We start from the raw sequence: 22,415 nt of genomic DNA on the forward strand, positions 1-22,415 counted from the left end.
CGGTATGACCAAACCATGGTGATAACACCACCTTCCTTGCCTTCTACCCTACCCTTCAACGGTCCCAGCGTTCCCTTCAAACTCACTTTAACCTTGGTGTAACCAGTGGCTCTTTAATCATTCCAAAACCGAGGCAGTCATCTTAGATCTCAGCACCCCTCCATTCTGGCTCCTTACCATCTATGACCTTCCTATCCACCTTACCCTCTTTGAAATACCTTGGCCTCATCCTTGACCGCCACCTTACCTGGACTCCCCATCTGCTTACTATCCAACACAAAGCCCACAATAGATTACACCCTCTGAAACTCCTGTCTAGGTGGACTTAGGGATTGCATCCTTCCACCATCCTCCATACAAACAAATCCTTAATCTGTGATGCTAGTGTCGCCTGAATCTCTGCTTCTCCTTTTATTTTTTTCATTCTTCTGAGTGGTTTGATGTGGCATGCCTCGAATTCCTCTCCTGTGCCAACCACTTCATCTCAGAGTAGCACTTGCAAGCTATGTCCCCAATAATTTGCTGGATGTATTCCAATCTCTGTCTTTCTTTACAGTTTTGCCCTGTACAGCTCCCTCTACTACCATCGAAGTCATTCCCTGATGTCTTAACAGAAGTCCTCTCATCGTGTCCCTTCTTGTCAGCGTTTTCCACATTTCCTCTCCAATTCTTGCAGAACCTCCACATTCTTTGCCATATCAGTCCACTTAATTTTCAACGTTTGTCTGTTGCACTACATCCTCAAACGCTTTCATTCTCTTCTTTTCCAATTTTCCTACAGTCCATGAACAACTACCATACAATGCTGCGCTCCAAACGTACATTCTCAGAAAATTTTCCTCAAATTAAGGCCTATGATTTATGAAAGTAGACTTCTCTTGACCAGGAGTACCCTTTTTGTCAGTGTTAGTCGGCTTTTAATGTCCTCCTTACTCTGTTCGTCATTGGTTATTTTGCTGTCTAGTTAGGAGAATTCTTTAACTTCATCTACTTCGAAACCGTTAATCCTGATGTTAAGTTACTCACTGTTCTCATTTCTTCTACTCCTCACTATTTTCGTCATTCCTCGATTTACTCTCAGTCCATATTCTGTGCTCATTAGACTGTTCATTCTCTCCAGCAGATGCAATTCTCATTCACTTTCATTCTGGGTAGCAATGTCATCAGCGGATCGTATTATTGATATCCTTTCACCATGAATTTTAATTCCACTTCTGAACCTTTCTTTCATTTCCATCATCGCTTCTTCGATGTACATACTGAACAGTAGGGGCGAAGGACTACATCCCTGTCTTGCTCCATTTTTATTCCGAGCACTTCGTTCTTGGTCATCAATTCTCATTATTCCCTCTTGGCTCTCGTACATATTCTATATTACCCGTCTGTCCCTATAGCTTACACCTACTTTTCTCAGAATTTCGAACTTCTTGTACCATTTTACATTGTCGAACGCTTTTTCCACGTCGGCCATTCCTATGAACGTGTCTTCATTTTTCTTTAGTCTTTCTTCCATTGTGAACCGCAATGTCGGAACTGCTTCTCTGGTGTCTTTACCTTTCCTAAAGCCAAACTGATCGTCATCTACCGTATCCTCAATTTTCTTTTCCATGCTTATATATATTATTCTTGTAAGCAACTTGGATGCATGAGCTGTTAAGCTGATTGTGCGGTAATTCTCGCACTTGTCAGCTCTTGCTGTCTTCGGAATTGTGTGGATGATGTTTTTCCGAAAGGCAGATGGTATGTCGCCAGACTCATACATTCTACACACCATCGAGAGTAGTGGTTTTGTTGCCACTTCCCCCAGTGATTTTAGAAATTCTAATGGGATGTTATCGGTTCCTTCTGCCTTACTTGATCTTAGTCCTCCAAAGCTCTTTTAAATTATGATTCTAATGCTGGATCCCCTATCTCTTGTAAATCGAGTCATGTTGCTTCTTCTATTACATCAGACTAACCTTCCCCATGACACAGACCTTCAGTGTGCTCTTTCCACCTATCCGCTCTCTCCTCTGCACTTGACAAAGGAATTCCCATTGCACTCTTAATGCTACAACCCTTGCTTTTAATTTCACTGAAGGTTGTTTTGACTTTCCTATATGCTGAGACAGTCCTTCCGACAATCATTTCTTTTTCGATTTCTTCACTTTTGTCATGCAGCCATTTGGTCTTAGCTTTCCTGCACTTCCTATTTTTTTCATTTCTCGAAGACTTGTATTTCTCTATTCCTGAATTTCCCTGAGCGTTTTTGTGCTTTCTTCTTTCATCGCTCAACTGAATTATTCTTCTGTTATTCACGGTTTCCTCGCAGTTGCCTTCTTTGTACCTATGGTTTTTTTTCCAGCTTCTGCGATTGCCCTTTTTAGAGATGTCCGTTCGTCTTCAACTGTACTGATTACTGAGCTATTTCTTATTGCTGTATCTATAGCCTTAGAGAACTTTAACCGCATCTCGTCGTTCCTTAGCACATCCGGATCCTATTTCTTTGCATATTGATTCTTCCTCATAAATCTCTTAAACTTCAGCCTACTCCCCATCACTACTACATTGTGATCGGAGTCTATATCTGCTCCTGTGTATGGCTTACAATACGGTATCTGATTTCGGCATCTCTGTCTGACCAGGATGTAATCTAACTGAAATCTTCCCGTATCACCAGGCCTTTTCCAACTATATCTCCTCCTCTTGTGATTCTTGCACAGAATTTTCGCTATCAGTAGCTGAAAGTTATTGCAGAACTCAATTAGTCTTTCTTCTCTCTCATTCCTTGTTCCTAGCCCATATTCTCCTGTAACCTTTTCTTCTAATCCTTTCCCTACAACTGTATGTCAATTCCCCGTGACTATTAGAGTTTCATCTCCCTTTACGTACTGTATTATTTCAATATCCTAATAAACTTTCTCTGTCGCTTCAACGTCAGCTTGCGACATCGGCATGTCATTGACTTTTTTCCATTTTATTTTGTTGACCTGTACTATATGTGGATTACACATTTGCATTTCCCTTTTCAGATTTTCTAGCTTCCCTACCAGGTTCAAGCTTCTAACATTCCACACCTCGACTCGTAGAACGTTACCCTTTCGTTGATTATTCAATCTTTCTCTCATGGTCACCTTTCCCTTGGCAGTCGCCTCCCAGAAGATCCGAATGGGGGACTATTCCTGAATCTTTTGCCAATGGAGAGAACATAATGACACTTTTTCAATTATAGGCGACATGTCCTGTGGATACGCGTTATGTGACTATAATGCAGTGGTTTCCATTGCCTTCTGCATCTTCATGGCGTTGATCATTGTTGATTCTTCCAGTTTTAGGGTCAGTTTCTCACCCCAAGGACAATAGAGCGCCCTGAACCTCTGTCGACTCCTCTGCCCTCTTTGAGAAGGCCGTTGGTAGAATGCATGTGACTTCTTATGCCGGGAGTCTTCAGCCACCAACGGTGATTATTAATCAAAATTTGAGCGGTGTCAGGTTTCGAACCATGCACTCTGTGTTGTCTTCCATATCCGTCTTCAATTCCCTCAAGGATCCTCTATGACCTACTCACCTTCCCACATCTCCTGTCTTACCTCGAACACATTCGCATGCTCTACACCATCCACAAACTCGATCCCCCTCACCTCCTGACATCTCCTCTCGTCTCCAACCTTTGTATGTTGCTGCGACAATAACCCTGTGTCCCATCCCTCCCCCCTGCACCTCCACACTATCCACATCCTATCCCAAAGAAACTTTCACTGTGTCCCCATACCAGATGATAAGCTTCATCCTGACATGTATCCTTCCTTCCAAATCTGACCCAAGCCCAACTCCTTCCCTCCTCCCTGGGGCTCCCTCTTCTTCCCTTCCCTTCCCTTCCCTTCCCTCCATCCTACCTCCTACCCCACCTGCCCTTCTCTTGCACCTTCCCCCTCCTTTCCCTGTCTTTCTGATGCTTCCCCAACTGCTCCTTCTCCCCCTGCCTGCCTCCTCTCCCTTGGTATCCTCCCAGATCCTCATCCCCTGCCGCTCCATCCCACCTTCCATTCCTCCAACACCCTCCCCTCATTTCCCTACTCTCCTCCCTCTCTTCGGCCTCCCCTCCATTGGCAGATCCTTCCCATTGTAACCTGTGGAGTGCTTCGTGATTTCTGTTTGTGTTCTCCTCCAAGTACAGTGTTTTACAATGTTTTCGTGCCATGTGGGTTTTATTGCTGTGGCCTACATTTTCATAGTATTATTAAGTGCCGCCAGCATTTCTTCAACGTCTTTGTCCAGTTTGGTTTTTATTTATACTCTCTGTGGTTTTAATTTGTGACAATGTCTCCCATTTACATTTATGTATTTCACTCATATTGTATCTGCTCATCGTTTTCAAAATCTCTCTGTTTTACATTTGACTGTTTCAGTCGGCTGAAGAGCGGCTTCAGTGTGCCGCTGCCACACTACCCCACCCCATATGGGACACCTCAGGATAAAATTAGAATAAAGGGAAAAAAACTTTACGCTGCATGGTGGTATGAATTGAAACCTCTCCAAAACAGCACTATTTTAGCTGTTCCACAACATTTACGTGTTATTTTATTTCAAGTTGTCATATACAAGTAGAATTAAAGGATTTTTCAATATGCCAAGGTTATATTGTTTACCCCTTCATACCCATTTTTTATTGTGTCATGGCGTTTTACAATGCTTGTTATTCACAGAAAACAGTTTTAAAGTCATAGAACCACAGAAGATCTTATGTATGTTATTTTAAGGGTGCTAGTTCTAAACCTGTTCCCACCCATTACTAATCTCTATAATGTTTAATTTTTATTTGTCATATGTACAATTATAGCTTATGGTTTATTATATAGTTACACTTGTTTCTGTAATAATTATCTTTTATTCTTGGAAATAATTGTGACAGTAACTTATCTAAAAGGGAACAAGTTACGTAAAGTACGACAGTTGCCAATATACAGTTAGCAATAACATTGCACTGGTTTATACATGATTGTACTTTGGTTGGTTCTTCAGTCAAAATGATGTTTTGGAGTTAAGGAGTATTATTTAGATAAAGTAGTGTGAGATAGTTGCCATATACCGTTGACAGAACTGATGTATGGGGTTGCAATATTGCGCCTTCTCAAATTGTTTGAATTTTCTGTGTGTATACATTTGCTCTCATTGGCGGAAATAGTAGTGGACAGGCACCACGAATGCTGCGTGCCTCAGGTGGTATTTCTAGGCTTCATGACTTTTTTTTATAAAATGTTATTTATGAAGTTTTACTGAAGCTAATAATTTGCACACTGTAAGTTGTCAAAAGTTGTTTGTGGGCACACAGTTGGCTTCATGTATCCTAGTGCCATTTGGCGGCCTGTTCCAATATATTTCTTTCGACCACTCAAAAGATTTGTTATACATTCTTTTGTAAAAAAAATACATTTTTGTAAAACATATTAAAGTAATCTCAGTGAATTGCTGTTTATACGATGTAACGATGACAATCTAGTTGTAAACAAACTAACGCAGGAAGTAACGCAAATCCAGCGCCACTTAACCGTTTAGTCCACTTTGTTCCCAGTTTGTTCCGTCGTAGCAGTGTGCACTTGTGTCGTGACTGAGAATGTGAACGAGATAAAATGTATCTAATGAAAAATTTTATGTGATTGACATAACACTGGTGAGCTAGAAAGCCATATTCTACTCATTATACTATGATTATAATCATCGGTAAAACGTAAAATATTTTCATATCTTTTGGTACGAGTTGTTGTATTTTATAGCCTTTGAAAATGATGGAATGTCGAAACATGTACGGTGATTTTGGAAATAATGAAAAGTGTGGTCAAGACATCAGAAAGTTATTAAAACCTGAATGCCATCGATCACAATGATCATCCAACGACAAGAGCCGGAGAGCTGGCGCATTTTAAGGGAGCTGGCTTGAGGCTCCCTTGGTAATACGTGTCCTTCTTATTCTGCTGTATTCAGTTAACAGGCTATTAACTGCTCTGTCTCTTCCTCACTATTCCCTCTTGTGAAAGAGGTAGAGTTTCTTGCAACATGTCTTACGAGCTGACGTATACATATTTGTCTCGCTTCCTTTGGTTTTCTGTCGCAATCTCCTTTCTGCTGAATGCGAATGCTCACTTCGTAGACAGTGTCGTCGACCCGACCCACTTGTGACATAATGCTTCCCATCCTACTTCTGCCTCTGTCTCTGGCGTGGTTTCAGTTTGCCGTGCCGATGTGAATGAGTTTTAATATTATTTTTTAATTCTACCCCTTACTATTCTGTGCCATAACGGTACTACTAGCAGCCTCTAAAAACGAACTTGAGACAGAATGGAGCAGCAGCTCATGCAGACTTGAGGATGAAGAGTAATTTTGGTGTTACTTTTTTCAACAGCAAGTACCACAAGTGAGTAAAACAAGTAGGTTTTCAAACAAGACGAGCATCGCATACGGTCGACTTGAGCACTGTTTTGAAGATATTTTGAATGTTAGTACAAATATGAAGATAAATCAAACGAAATGCAATTAGCTTGCAACGAACCAACGGAACCGCAGATTCCTTATGGCATAGTATTCAGAAAATATCCCTGAAGGAGAACCGAAATTTTGTTGGTGGCTTTCAGGTACATCCTGGTGGCACGTGTAGTTTTCCAGAAATAGATAGGGACAGATAAGACATAACCTTCATCTCGTGCACGTGCAGGGTGAGGCGGGAGCGTTTCTAAATCGTGCTAGGTATGGTAATCAAGTTTAACAATCCATTATGATATTTTAGGAAAAATGAATTCTTCAGGGTCTTTCTTAACTGAAAAGTTTTGTAAAATAGCTGAATAAAATAGCCAACATACCTAATGTAACAAATGGTGACAAAAAGACAAAACTGACCAGGGGCGAGTAGCACTTGCGCTCTGTACAAAGGTAATCTGTATATAACCTTTTCATTTAGCCTGGGAATCGAGAATTTCCATGATTCTTGCCTATTATCGACGTTAATACTGGCAAGATATCGGTGCCGTGAATTCCAAGACTTTTGAGAATGCTTTAATTTCAACTTTGAAGTTGAATATCAAATGGAAAACAAAAATATATTTCTCATTTTATAAAATTGCAAATTTAACTTTCCTTTACTTGTACTGTAAAACCTTGCTTCTTGTCAAATTTCATGATTCTAGGTCAACAGCAAGTCCCTGCAGGTTTTGATGATAAACTTCAATCTTTTGCACCGAAAGGGACTGTAGACCCTAGAATGTGACATAAATTCCAAGTTGATATGCCTACGCGGTCCTGAGCAAAAGCCTTTGTATCAGTCGAACAGACAGACAAACAGACGAACAACAAAGTTATCCTAGAAGGGTTCTGAAAGTTTCCCACCTAACCTCCTTGCCTAGGGACGCCAGATGGAAGTTGATGTCGTCTAGCCCTGAATGAAAATTCCACAACGGATAACTGGGGAGGGGAGCTTGAGAGCACTCCCTAGAGAGCGTGTCCTTTCTTTACGATACTAGGCAAGGGGCTGGAGGGCTCACACGCTGATGTGTGGGTCCCTTTATTCTACATATTTTATTTTAAATGAATTCCTTTAACTTGACTTCTTTGTGATTTTTAAGGTATGTTAAAGATTGATGACAATTGATTACGTATTTATTTTAAATATTATCACTCGATTTTACAGCGATTGCAACAATTGTTCCAGTTTACAGATACTATAATTGTACAACTTATAGTTTGGGTATATTATATAGGAATCTGCAAGCACTTTTCTACGGGCAAGACGGAATTGCGTTGGCCAAATGTATACCACCAAAGCCTCCCAGTATTTTACATAGGACATCCACTACGTGAGGAGGATAGCGAGCAAACTGGGGACCAGATCACAGGGGGTCAAATTTCCGGAATTAAACGAGCACATTCATTACCTTACACAATCCGAAGCTGGAAATAAAAGAATTAGTTCGAATATTCAAATACCACTGTTCCACGCGTGAACATCGAGACAGACGCACCGCGGGCATGTCTGCTCACTTACCCGTCTTCTGTAACACAACCAGAATATGGCGGGCAACCGGAGGTCTTCCTGGGCTCCGGTGGAGGGGGTGGTCGAACCACTTGGCCGTGACTAACCTCTCCACCCCAAATCTTGTGACACTGGAACGTCTTCGACTTTTACCTGCCTGTGCTGTCTCTCTGATCCCCTAGCCAGGAGTAATGTTGGCACTACTGTACTACAGAACTACTTCCCAACAAAGATTTGGCCACGCTTTACGGAAAGGTGTGAGGAGGATTAGGAAAGTTCATGTGCAGATTCACATTCACGTACACGAAATGCATAATACAAAACACATATAAATACGTATTATGAAGCCTGACACATTTCTTTCCATCCGCCCACACGGGTTCTGTTGCACCCGCGGCCGGCCGCGTCGTGTAATAAAATTGGCTTCGGAGCCGCCTCTGTTTCTATTTCCCGGTGCGAGCGAGCAGCGAAACTTGCCGCTTATAGAGCGGAAACTACTGTACCGTTTAAGTTCCACTTCTAGTGGATAAAGGGAAAAGAGACTGCCGCAAGGCTTTGTTGTTGTACTATGTAAGATATCAACAAAAGCATGATTTCCGGTATTCATGATCGTTAAAACACTAACACTTCCCCATACGATATTCGACTTTGAAATATTTTTGTCCCTGTGCGTATTATCCAATTAAAGTGCACTATCGTAACAGTCACCAGTGATTTATATTCAGGATAACGGTAATGGGCACTTCGTGTATTGCACGTTTCCAAGAGGTGATGTGTCACAGAGACTCTGAAATTGCTCAAACAAAGTTTTTGCCTTTTATTATCGTGCAAAGTCTGTTGCTGCTGTAACGCAGTCACATTAAATTTGGATGAGTAACAATAAGTGGGAGTGGCGGCATTGTGATCGCGGTCTGGTCCGCAGCTTAGGCTACCCGCTCAACAGAGCTGCGAAACATGTTGCCCACTCCTGGCGATCTCACGTCGCAGGCGGTCCCCTACCGGCTGTGAGCACTCTGTGCAGTTCTCCTTGAACATATTAAATCTGCTGCATCAGCGTCACATATTCGAAAGTCAAGTTCTCTTTCGTGCATTTGCAAAATCAAATGATGCTGACATACACTTAAAAATCTGAGTGAAAAGCGCAAAATTAACAAATAAATTAGGCATAAAATTCAGTGGGCGCCCCTTTTACACTATGGGCAAAACAAAACAAGGAGGGGCACCCACATGCCTTGCTCATACTGTAGCATCAAGCAGTCAGGCCTGCAAGATGATGGGTCTGCCAAGCGAGTGGACTCATTTTTATTTATCGAGTAACATGAACTCTAGTACTCACAATTAAGTTACAAGTTATTCTCCTTTTTGGATATTACGCAACGGAAACGCACATCTGACTATAAGTAATTTACACAACTCTGACTGTTCACTAAGCACTGGCAATACCACAGTTTTTTTCTTATTTAACGGCTTTGATCCACACGTGGCCATCGCACTGAATATGAATGGCGCACACATTATAATTTCTGGGTATCATGACAACATACTATTCGAAGGAAAAGGCCACCAATCTTTTTCTTTTCACTATCTTATTTATTCTGATAAATTCTATAACCTAAACACACAAATTCTATAACCTACAACAATAACACATGAGAAATTCCGCCCAGTGGGCATGGCTTTACATTGGTGATTTTCTATCTTATGGTCCCGTAATTATTTAACGCTACAGTGCACTTTCTGGATAGGATGGTGGATCTTTTGCTATATCTCACACTTCGACTCTCACACCCATCATCACGAAAATTTCCTCCAGACCGAGCGGTACAAAAAGGAATATGCATAACTCACTGCCTCTGAAACTATCTCGTTACTCTCCCATGCCAACCACACATACTTAAATTTCATTAAATACATCACACTGGCAACATACAATACAAAGAATAGTCACAACGTTATAATCACATCACTTTGAGCTTTCCCACTTCAATTAGTATATATCCCAGTTTCACACGACACTGCCCCACTTCGTAAATTTTCTTTCCTACTATGAACTCGATATATGCACGTCTTCCTGTGCAATGCAAGCCAAGTGGCGTTGCTGGATAGACGGCTGACTCACCTTGCTTCTCTCTCAGAGTATTGTGGTTTGAATCAAGCGACACACGGAAACATAACACGCAAAGTAATATTAAGAACATATTCTAAATATTTCCAACTTATAGTACACACGCTAGTAATTCAGCTTAACTTAAGCACTCGGAAGTATTTCAACTTATTGCTACACGTGGTTTCATTGTGAACGTTGGTCACTTCTGAAGATTACTACGATCCCCTTAATATTACCTTCCTGACATTTAATTCTCCCCACAAAAGTTCCTGAAATAGAGTGCAAGTAGGCTGTTTATGTTTTCTTATTGGCAACGTTACGTAGCGCTCTGTATGAAAATCACTGGCTGTGCTGTGTGCAGTCTGTGGCTAGTTTGCATTGTTGTCTGCCATTGTAGTGTTGGGCAGCGGCAGCTGGATGTCAACAGCGCGTAGCGTTGCGCAGTTGGAGGTGAGCCGCCAGCAGTGATGGATGTGGGGAGAGAAATGGCGGAGTTTTGAAATTTGTAAGCCTAGATGTCATGAACTGCTATATACAGTATATTATGACTATTAAGGTAAATACTTTGTTTGTTCTCTATTAAAATCTTTCATTTGCTAACTATGCCTATCAGTAGTTAGTGCCTTCCGTAGTTTGAATCTTTTATTTAGCTGGCAGTAGTGGCGCTCGCTATATTGCAGTAATTCGAGTAACGAAGATTTTTGTGAGGTAAGTGATTTGTGAAAGGTATAGGTTAATGTTAGTCAGGGCCATTCCTTTGTAGGGATTTTTGAAAGTCAGATTGCGTTGCGCTAAAAAAAAATATTGTGTGTCAGTTTAAGCACAGTCAAGTATAATTGTTCAAGGGAGACGTTTCGTATGTCGACCCTTAGCCGAGGATACCTCACTGGAATCTTCTGATTTTTTCTTGTAGTTTGTGTAATTAGTGTAGATTTTGTTTATTGCTAATGCATAATTGTAGATGGAATCTCCTTTGTAGTTGTAGTTTTTCATTCTTGTATAGTAAAACAGTTGTGGCATGCATGTAGATTTCCACCAAGTATTTCGCAGCTGCGCTTGCTATTAACTAGATATTATTTTCAGTGCTATGTTAATGTGTTTTCTTATTTTTGCTCTTCAAATTGTGCTTTTCTGTGTTATCGTGTGAAATATTGTGACAGTTATGGCGTGTGAAAAACGTAATACTAGGCTCCAAAGTAAAGTGAGAAATGACAGTGAAGACGAAAGCAGTGTGTTAGCGCCACCGTGTAATGAATTAACTAATGTTCAACATAGTAATTTGGTAATTGTGCATAGGGAAATGGAGCGGGTGGCAAATAATGGTGTAGGCAGTGAAACAATTAGTGAACAGGGAAGCATTATCGATCGATCGGTCGGCAACAGCTCGCCTCAGGAATCGGGAATGACAGGACACAATCTTGCAAATACTGCAGATTCAGGATTTGGGTCCTCACCGTTTTCTCAAATAAGTCAAGGCACATTTTCTGCTTGTCAAAATGTGAATGTTGCCGGTGCAACTTCACTTCCGAAAAGCACTGAGGAACATGTTTCAGACACCAGTGCATTGTTATTACAGTTAATGCAACAAATGGGACAAAGGCTACAAAAGTTAAACGCTTGAACAAAATCAGAAACAAATGGGACAAAATCTTCAGAAGTTAGACACAATGGAACAACGCCAGAGACAAACACAGCAACAGTTGGACACAATGGAACAAAATCAGAGACAAACACAGCAAAAGATTCAAAAGTTAGACAGCACACTTGAACAAACACGTGAAGATTTAACTACTGAGTTACATAACATTGAATCGAAATGTCAAAAAGTCTGTAATGACGTAAAAACACAAATTTGTGAGCATTTCCAACCTATTTTTTCGCGTCATGAAAATGCATTACAGAATCACGAAGCAGCCATAAAAGAACTGCAAACTATTGTTCATGAAAATCACGACACCTTGCAAGCTAAAATTGACTCCGTTGCATCTACCGATTCGGTTACGCAACTTGCAAAAACTCAGGAAAACTTAAAGGACACAGTAGATACGATTTCAACACAAATGGACACTCTGAAACTTGGTTCAGAAAAACACACAGAGGCAATAATTTCACTGTCGGATAAAGTAGCCGAACTTTCAGATCAGTTCACTAACTTATCTACAAAGGTAGATGATGATCTCAATGACACAAAACCTGTAACCTTCACGGACACTGAAGAGTATGAACAAATTAGAAAATTCAAACAAAATCAAAATCAAATCAATACACAGTACAAAAGAGAAATCCGGGAAGTACAAGATCAGTTGGCACAAGTAATACAAGAATTACATATTTCAGAGGACACTCGCGCTCCAACACGGGAAGAGGGACACAGAAATGCGGAACAACCACAAACTAATAACACAGGACACTTCGGAAATTATGAAAGAAATTGGCAAGGCGCATTGGATTTTGAGATGGAACCGCCGAAACTAAGTAACAATGAGCGATGTGCGACTCGTCGACACGATGATTTTGACTATAAGCTGTTCATTACTACACGTAAATTCAAAACATTTAAGAATTCTGGCAACGACATTCATCAATTCTCTCATTGTTTTCCTCCCAACTGGTCATTGCAGCACAGATTAGAATTTATGTGTGGCTACTTAGAGGATGAACCAGCTGTAAGAATGCGATCGGTCATTCACGATTGTCACAGTGAAGGAGAATTTTATCATGCCTTCCTCTCAGCATATTGGTCTCAAGCTACACAAGACCGAGTAAAACATAGCATCATAATGATGAAACATTTCGAACAATCTGAATTCTCCAGTCTTGTGAAATATTTTGAAGACATGTTGCACAAGAATCAGTACCTGTCAAACCATACAGCCCCTCAGAACTCATCCGCATTTGCTTAATCAAATTACCTGAACATTTACGACATACTATTTTGGCAGGACGTTGCAAAGACGACATTGAAGCTTTTCAGGGACTCTTACAAGAATTAGAAATTGACACTGACAATCGCGGAATGCGAAAACAGGAACATAACAATTACAGGTCACATCCGTCGCAATTCCGCGATGAAAGAAATAATAACTGGACACGACAAGGCTATTCTCACAACAAAAATCGTGACCAAAACAGACACCACCCGTATGATAACCGTTGGCAGAGTAGTAATAATTACAGAGAAAGATTGCATTTCCGCAGTAATGAACATGACAGAGACAATCATAGAAACAGACAATATGGCAACCAGAACTATTATTGTCACGGGAGACAGAATAATTTCAGACACAACAGTTCAGCGCACTGTTACGATTCAGGGAGAAATTCTCCACCACGTGACCGACAAGAAAGAAACTGTGGAATCTACCGACATGACGACAGACGATATTATCGTAACGACACACCTGAATTGCATCAGAACTTGCGAGATTCAAACAGAGCAGGGCACTCTCGACAAGGTGAATTTGTAGAAGTTAGGTCTCCTAATCCCAATAACGACGCGCGCCGACAAAGGAACAGACAATGACTCGCACCGCAGGCAGCCACGTGCGCCGGCTGGCTCAGAGAAAAATAACATAGACGCTAACCTTGAGAAAAATTTTAGCATTCCTTACCGACGTATACCACATGATATTTGCGTTGAAGTTGAAACTCTGCGTACTAGGAAGAGTACAAGTTTACACCACATTTCACATGTAAAACCGTTTATTGAAATATAATGTGTTTTTTAACTACGTCTTTGCCATAAAACTTTTCACTTCACGCTACTAGTACAATTTGTCACACTGAGAAATTGTTAACATGCAATAATGTTTTAAAGTTAACTATCCAGTCTAGAACCTAGGGAAATTTTTAAACAGATATTACGAATGCATTGTTATAGTGAACAGACGACACAGTATTGTGTGTGTACATTCTTGCTTGTTAGTTGCACGATTACGTAACGACTATCGGGCTTACATACTTAGAACATATACTGGTACTGCTAAGTGAGATTTTAATGCAACATTTTGGTTTACTTGAAAATACATTCTGGATTTATAGTACTTTCTGTGAGGTACCAGATGACACAGTGGTTAGTTTATGTGACAGCTACACGATTTTATCACGACGCTACTAATGAGTGACAATTTACAATGTTGCTTTTGCAGTGTTTCTGTTTTATATCTGCACAGTTTTTCTGTATTATTCTGGAAAGTAAAACATGTTTTAGTAGTAACTTTTGTGGTGTAGCTACAATGAGACTGCCTTTTCAGTAACACAACAATACGTTACAGCACAGTACTTTCTTCATCACGGCAATAAGCGTAATAACTAAGATATCCATACACAAAGCATTTCACTTTTGTTTATCATGAGGTAAGTACTTTGACTTCTGCAGAACTTAGCTATCGGAGGACAATAACTACGACACTTCCACAGAGATTATCTTACAGCAAGACGCACATTTAGTGCTACAGGACACGTATTTGAGTGATTAATTTTGCACTTAAATCATTTATTTTTAAAGATATTTGAAGTACAATGATACAAAGGTTTTCCGTGATACATTTCATTCTATTGCTGTAATCTGTAACACCTGAGAGTATAATTACATTTATCCTCAGGGGGGTACACGCTTACTTTGTGTACCATGTGTTTGGCAAGCACAAGGAACCCTAACTAATATGGTATTTGCTTATACAACTTTACACATCAGTACCATATTTCTCTAAGACAAAATTACACAGCTATCTGATCATTTAACTGAGAGAGACAAATATTTATTTTACTACATCAGTGACAGATGTTTACGTAATTACACAGTTGGATAACTTCACACTTACGAAATTGTATTTTGTCTGTACTTTGTGAACTGTTCATATTTTTTCGGAACCTCTGTGATACTATGAGAGCTTTGAATGACGTATTTGGTATGGGATCATGATTTTAAAGTATGTTTGAGGTAGATGACACTATTGAAATGAGCAGAGAATTTTTTTTAGGTTTTGAAATTATTGGAGGAAGCTACGACGATTTTGAGAATTGACTGAGATGTTATGATATTATTATGATGACGATATGTATTATGCTGTTGAGGTATGTTTATGATCAATATGATGATGATACCATATATGAGGAATTTGATTATGCTACGTATTTCTTACGATGAAATATCGAAGAAGTGTCGACGAATATGTATATGTATAATAAGGTAAGGAATAATGAGTAGTGGTTAGGGACTCTGATTAGTGGAAGAGGATGTTGGAACCAAGAATCGTACTTTAGAATTATGAAATGTGTGTACATGCGTGAATGTATCACAATGCCACTGAAAATTTTTTGGACAATGTTGTATTTATAGGATTTTGTTTCTACACATTTGTAATGCAAATTCTTGACCTGTGAAATTTTTTATATGAGACTGCCACTGTAGCAGAAACTGCTGTTGTAAATATTTCGGTAGGAAAGTTAAGTGACCTTCACGTAATGCGTGATGGGCACCCAGCTGCGCGATAGTCGCCTGGGAAAAAGCCGTTAGTGTGTGCCTTTCAGAGGCACAGGTGAAAAGAAAAAAGAAGGAGGCCATTATCCTCGCTATTGACATTCCTTTGTAGAAAACATCGCAAATACGACACGGTCAAACTTGAAAACATATGATTATACTGTGGAGCTCTTAATTTATGATATTTACTAAAATGCCTAATGAAACTATGAGAAACATTTCACAGCTATTGTCTTGCTAGTTGAGAGAAATGCCATATGGCTTGCTTTATGTATTTATTTACTCATTTTGTTTAATATCTAGTTTCTAGCTGCACTGCAGCATTGGTTAAAATAAAATTTAATAGATGTACTAATATAGTTATTTTATGCCTACAGATCCAGTCAATAAGAAATTTATGATCTACTTCCAAGAAAACGAGGGCACATAAATAGACATTTCCCTTCACAGGAACTCCATAAATAATTTTTTTACGATTTGGTAACTTATCTGCTAGTGTAAGTTCTCGTGATGCATCACTCTAGTGTTAAGATGTGACATAGGTATTAAACATGGCCATTTTTACTGTAATATTTTTTCTGCTTGAGCTTTGTCATGTTTAGATATAAGTTATTGCATTTGCTGCTGCTTGCTTTGCCAATTTCCATTTTTTTTTTTTTTGTCATTGCTGTTTGTGTTAATTGTTCTGTGCTGCTGCATTGCCTCATCCCTTAGTTTAGCATCTGAGCTCAGTAGATTTAAGTTAGCTTAAGAGGGGGTAGACGACATAAGAGAATGAGTTGCAATGTATTGGAAGAAATGCATTGAGAAGTCATACGAAAAAAGTACAGAAAGCAGGTATAGATAGGACTTTTTGGAAATAATGAAGAACGAAGGGAGATCTCCGAGAAGTAAAGAAAGTTTTGTTTGCAAAATACTGCAGTAAAAGAAACCCTGTCCTTTCCTTGTGTTATCCCACTATGTGTTTGTGTTCCCTTGTGTATTTGTGTTTTTCCTGTCTTTATGTGTTTAGCTGATGTTGTTATGTTGTAGAATTTTTCTAATACTATGTTATTTACTTTGTAAAGATGTTTAAACATTATTTGTTCTGTTTTGTTTTAATGCTCATGTGTGAAGTTGATGTTTCGAAAGTTATTCTGATCTTTTATGTATGTACTCATGTCATAACTCCTGTAACACTGATGTATATGTTATTTCGATTCTTTTGTAAAGCCTGTACTACAAATGTTATCTGTATTGTTATGTTCTTTCATGATGTATTTTGTACCTTTATAATTGTATTCTTATGTTATACAATTGTAATTGACACCAGTTCATCATATTATTAACTTGTAAGTTCCGTTTCACTGCACACGTTTCTGTTGGTCATAGTATATGGACAATATGTGAGAAGTAGGGACTGTTAGTGTTTGCACATGTGTTAATAATTCAGCAAGGGACTGGATAACAGTATTGCTGGTTCTAAGGACAATTCCAAAAACTTTGTGAGTGCACAAGTGATGGTTATGGACTTGCTATATTATCCGCAAGACTCTTCAATGGTGATTGTGCACCTGCACAGTCACAACAGATGGCTGCTGGCCATCTCTACAAGGACTACACTGGGGCTGCATCTTTGATGACCCACCAATACCATTACTTCTACAAGGACTGCAGTGGGTTTGCACCTCTGGTGGCCCACAAATACCACAATCTCTACCAGGACTACAGTTTGTGATGACCTGCCTACCAGTATTCTTCAAAACTTCGAATGACTCTGCTGTGGGTTTGCTCTGTTGTGACCCATTACTTGTCTGCATGTCAAGACTCAGCACTGTCTTTCCGTTGGAAAGACAACACTACCTCTTCAAGACTGCATGGAAATCCACTACTTCCGTGTGCATTTTGTTTTACTGCTCAGACTTTGAGAAAAACACTGCAATTTTACTGTGATGAATGATCAGGACTCTCTTTATGATGGACTGTGAGAAAATTTTAGCTTTTGACCAACATTGTATCAATAAGTGTGTGCATTTGATATCTTTGTTGTTGTAATTATGAAAAATTTTATCAAATCATTATTGGCCACTGCCCAAAACAATTAGTAAAATTTTTTGTGGGGTGCATGGGGGCTATGTAAGTAGGCTGTTTATGTTTTCTTATTGGCAACGTTACGTAGCGTTCTGTATGAAAATCACTGGCTGTGCTGTGTGCAGTCTGTGGCTAGTTTGCATTGTTGTCTGCCATTGTAGTGTTGCGCAGCGGCAGCTGGATGTGAACAGCGCATAGCGTTGCGCAGTTGGAGGTGAGCCGCCTGCAGTGGTGGATGTGGGGAGTGAGATGGCGGAGTTTTGAGAGCGGATGATCTGGACGTGTGTCCGCCAGAAAGAGTAAATTTGTAATACTGGATATCATGAACTAATATATATATATATATATATATATATATATATATATATATATATATATATATATATGACATTTGAACACTATTAAGGTAAATACATTGTTTGTTCTCCATCATTTGCTAACTATGCCTATCAGTAGTTAGTGCCTTCAGTAGTTTGAATCTTTTATTTAGCTGGCAGTAGTGGCGCTCGCTGTATTGCAGTAGTTCGAGTAACGAAGATTTTCGTGAGGTAAGTGATTTGTGAAAGGTATAGGTTAATGTTATTCAGGGCCATTCTTTTGTAGGGATTTTTGAAAGTCAGATTGCATTGCGCTAAAAAAATATTGTGTGTCAGTTTAAGCACAGTCAAGTATAATTGTTCAAAGGGGACGTTTCAAGAGAAATTATTATTCGAAATTACACTTAAGTATTTCACGTGCATACCATGTCTCCACTCTTTTTTCTTTACGGAGCACACCTAAGACAGGTCTTACCAACACGAGATCCAGCGGCAGAGTGCTGAAACATGGCCGTTCTTCAGGTCATCTCGCACCTCTGCCGAGGTGGGGGAAGACCATGCTACCGTATTGGTCAGCCACATTTCAGGTGCTCAAAGCTCCGGTAAGTTTCATCTCTTTGGTTCCACCAAAGGTGACCAAAGAATCGTCTCAAAGATGATCATATATTCACAATCACTATCTGCGGTTAGCAGACGACCATACATTCATTCATTTCACAGATCTCACTAAACTGGATGTAGGGATTTATTTTGTGGGAGTGCACATGTGATCAGTTAAATAAATAAATTGTCATTCTTTCTCACACTGGTATCCGGCTTCACTGTATTAATTGAAATTGAGTTGTTATTAGAAAAAATATGTTGTACTGACAAGAATAACGAAGAATGTTGTACCTATTTACAATGTCGGGCGGTACTGTACCCTTTCAACAATATATTGTTATGGAACGACACAATACTATACCATATCAAGACGTCCGGGTCTTAGCAATCAATTATCAAAGCATTTATCAAACACACCTTAAAGACATCTAATTTTACTTATCTAGCTCTGATGTCAGTGCAAAACTAAAAAATTCATATGAAATATCAACTTAATCGTGAAAATTGTACTTCTATTATGGAGACAAAAGTTTTTTTCCAGGTAGTATCACAAACATCACGAAATAGAAGAACAACTTTCAATAAAGTTATGTTCATTAAATCCTTACCAACATGGACGTATGCAAACACACATTAACAAATTACAATAGAACTATTCTAATTCACATAAAGGAACATCAAGAAACGATGACAATTGTAAGAACCCAAGTTATTTGATACTAAAATTAAATGTTACCTTATTACACAAAGACAAAAGCCTCTAAACTATATGGGACAACGCCCACATTGTGCACGTCACAAGTAAGTTCATAACCTAAATACTCAAAGAAAATAACACTAAAGTTATCTGCAATGGTAAAACACTGTGCATAGTACAGAAACAACAACAAAAGACACATACTTCAGCTACATAATAAAATTAAAGAACCACTAACCTAACCTGTTGACAGATTCCAAATGAACATGATAAAAAACGTCAACAAAAAACTTCAAGTGATTGTCCGCAGCTCGTGGTCGTGCGGTAGCGTTCTCGCTTCCCACGACCGGGTTCCCGGGTTCGATTCCCGGCGGGGTCAGGGATTTTCTCTGCCTCGTGATGACTGGGTGTTGTGTGCTGTCCTTAGGTTAGTTAGGTGTTAGTAGTTATAAGTTCTAGGAGACTGATGACCATAGATGTTAAGTCCCATAGTGCTCAGAGCCATTTGAACCATTTTTTGAACTTCAAGTGAACTATCATAAAGATAAATTATCCAAACACAACACTGCGCCACATAGCACTAAAACAAACGTGCAAAATAGTGGCAAACATTAGAACAGAGAAAAGTTGTTACAAAAATCGATGGACCTGAAAATAAACAAACACAAAATGCACTTTGCGTACTTTCATATCGTCACACGCCAATCGACAATGTACCACAGCCTAGGGGCGATGGGGAGGGCATTCTTCCAAAGGTACTTGGAGGACAACCGAAGTTCACATCCAAGTGCCGGTGACTCCGTACGCCGTCTGTTTATGTGATCATGTACCTCGCGAAACATGGCGTAACAGCATGGCCCACTCCTCTTACATCTGTTCATCAGCTCCGCCACTTGTGCCTATCACGAACCAGATTATCTCTGAACAAAACTCCTCAGTTAACCTTTGTCAGTAAACGTTCAATATTACTATGACCTGAGCTATGGATCACCGATAAACTAGGCGAATTCATCATGCTCTACTTTTTCACTTGGTCATCACAACCGTATTGCCTGAGAGATCATTTCTTCCTTTGTCGAACCATTCACAATGGCGCCTGTCTCAGCCCTTTACTTTATGCCTACTTAGCGATCCGCAGAGTGAATAATGGTTCGTAGGTACCTTAGTTTTGGCAGCAATCATATCTCGTAAGCCGTTCCTTTCTCTCCTTCTTCACGACAGAGCAGTTTGAAACACATCATCATTCATCTGTCCCATAATGCCTCGACGACAACTATAATGATGACAGCGAGGGCTACCGGAGACCAGGGTGGCAGTCATCCGGTCATCATTCCCCGCTGCATATAGGTGCTTCAGCGCCATAGTCCGCTGCTTCCGCCGATGCTTGCCGTGGGGGTGTGTCTGATGACACAGCTGTTGACTGGCGCGCCGTGGCCAGCCCGCTCAGCTGGGGCGAGTGACGTCAGCAGCGGCTACCACTGTGATGCCGGCTGTGGGGCGTGTCTGATGACGCAGCTGCCGGCTAGCGCGGCGTGGCCCCTGAGACTGGCCGTAGGCTCAGCTGGGCTGAGTGACGTCAGCAGAGGCTCCCCCCTGCAACTTTCCCTTTCAAGCGAGGAGGGCTCGTAGCTGCCCTCAGCTGATCGCTTCGCCGTCTCCGTCCCGCCAGGTGGTGGGAGAGCGCGACAGAGACAGGGCCAGGAGGGAGCGAGACACGCGCCAGCTGCAGGTAGGTGGTCCAGTTATGTCTCTCCCTCTCCACGCAGCCCCAGCCACTCTCCCCAGCCACTCGGAGCGACTTGCACACAGACAAACACATTTTTGTAAATAAGATTTTACAAAGTACAAGTTTCTCATTGTTCGTCACAACTTATCCACAGGGTTTTTATTTACCGTAAAATTAAAAGTATTCCTATTACAAAAATTATATCGACCCTGATTTTATAGAATTGGAGGTGACAAAAACAATAATATCCAGATAAAAAAAAAATCAAACTACAATTGCAGTCCTGTGGACCACCTCATAAGTTTACAATAAAATTGAGGTACCTGTTAGAGCCTAAACAGATATTAAATCTAAACCTATTTACAACAATTTGACATCCACCGATTTACCTCACAGCTTTTACAATCAAATTGTGGTGCCAGTTAGACTTAAGCTATCTAGGCCTATTTTCTAAACACACCTTCGCCTGATCAGGGTTGATGACTGAGTCATCAACCGATGAAGGTACTGAAGTTTCACAGGAATGGAATGGGATTGTGGTTGTCCCTCATCCTACACCGCAACCGCAAATCACTACATTCATACCGTTTCCACAACTTTGTTTACAATCATGAAAGAAATTAGGCTGCTTGGTTAAATTATTCCACTAACTACTTCCAGTCCTTACACCAAAATTTACAAGAAGAGTAACCCTCTACCAATGAAATCAAATTACAAAACATGAGAAATCTGTTCTAACCCCTCAGAACACAACACACCAAAATAGTACAACATTACATCCATTGCTACTGGCAACAGAACTGTCAGTCATTAAATACTTCTCCTTCCCCCCCCCCCCTCCTTTTTTTCGAACTGCGTCTAGATCATTCTTTCACTGCTTCTTGCCATTCGATCTGCAAACACGACTTCCTTCCACCTTACCAAACATTGCCTGGTTGTCATTCTTTAATCTCTCTTCACTTGTACTAAATTGGTACCACCTACAAAATGGCATGAGAACCTGCTAACAAAAGAAATTCACTTACATCAACATGTGCTCCACATGGTTTCAAATTTCAGGACACACCAAAGAATCTATATTAATAAAACATTACAGGTAACATCGTCTTAAGTACTCTCTGTTCATCTTGGAATAACGTACAAATCTCCGCAGCCTCCTCACTGCTTTCCATCGACTGAGTCACGCATCCATTTGCACTCATGGCTTCTCGTAGTCCTTGCGGGCGCCAGCCGGTGTGGCCGAGCGGCTCTAGGCGCTTCAGTCTAAAACCGCGCACCCGCTACGGTCGCAGCTTCGAATCCTGCCTCGGGCATGGATGTGTGTGATGTCCTTAGGTTAGTTAGGTTTAACTAGTTCTGAGTTCTAGGGGACTGATGACCTCAGATGTTGAGTCCCATAGTGCTCAGAGCCATT

Source organism: Schistocerca americana, chromosome 3, assembly GCF_021461395.2.
Source record: "Schistocerca americana isolate TAMUIC-IGC-003095 chromosome 3, iqSchAmer2.1, whole genome shotgun sequence".
NCBI classification, from domain to species: Eukaryota; Metazoa; Arthropoda; class Insecta; order Orthoptera; family Acrididae; genus Schistocerca; species Schistocerca americana.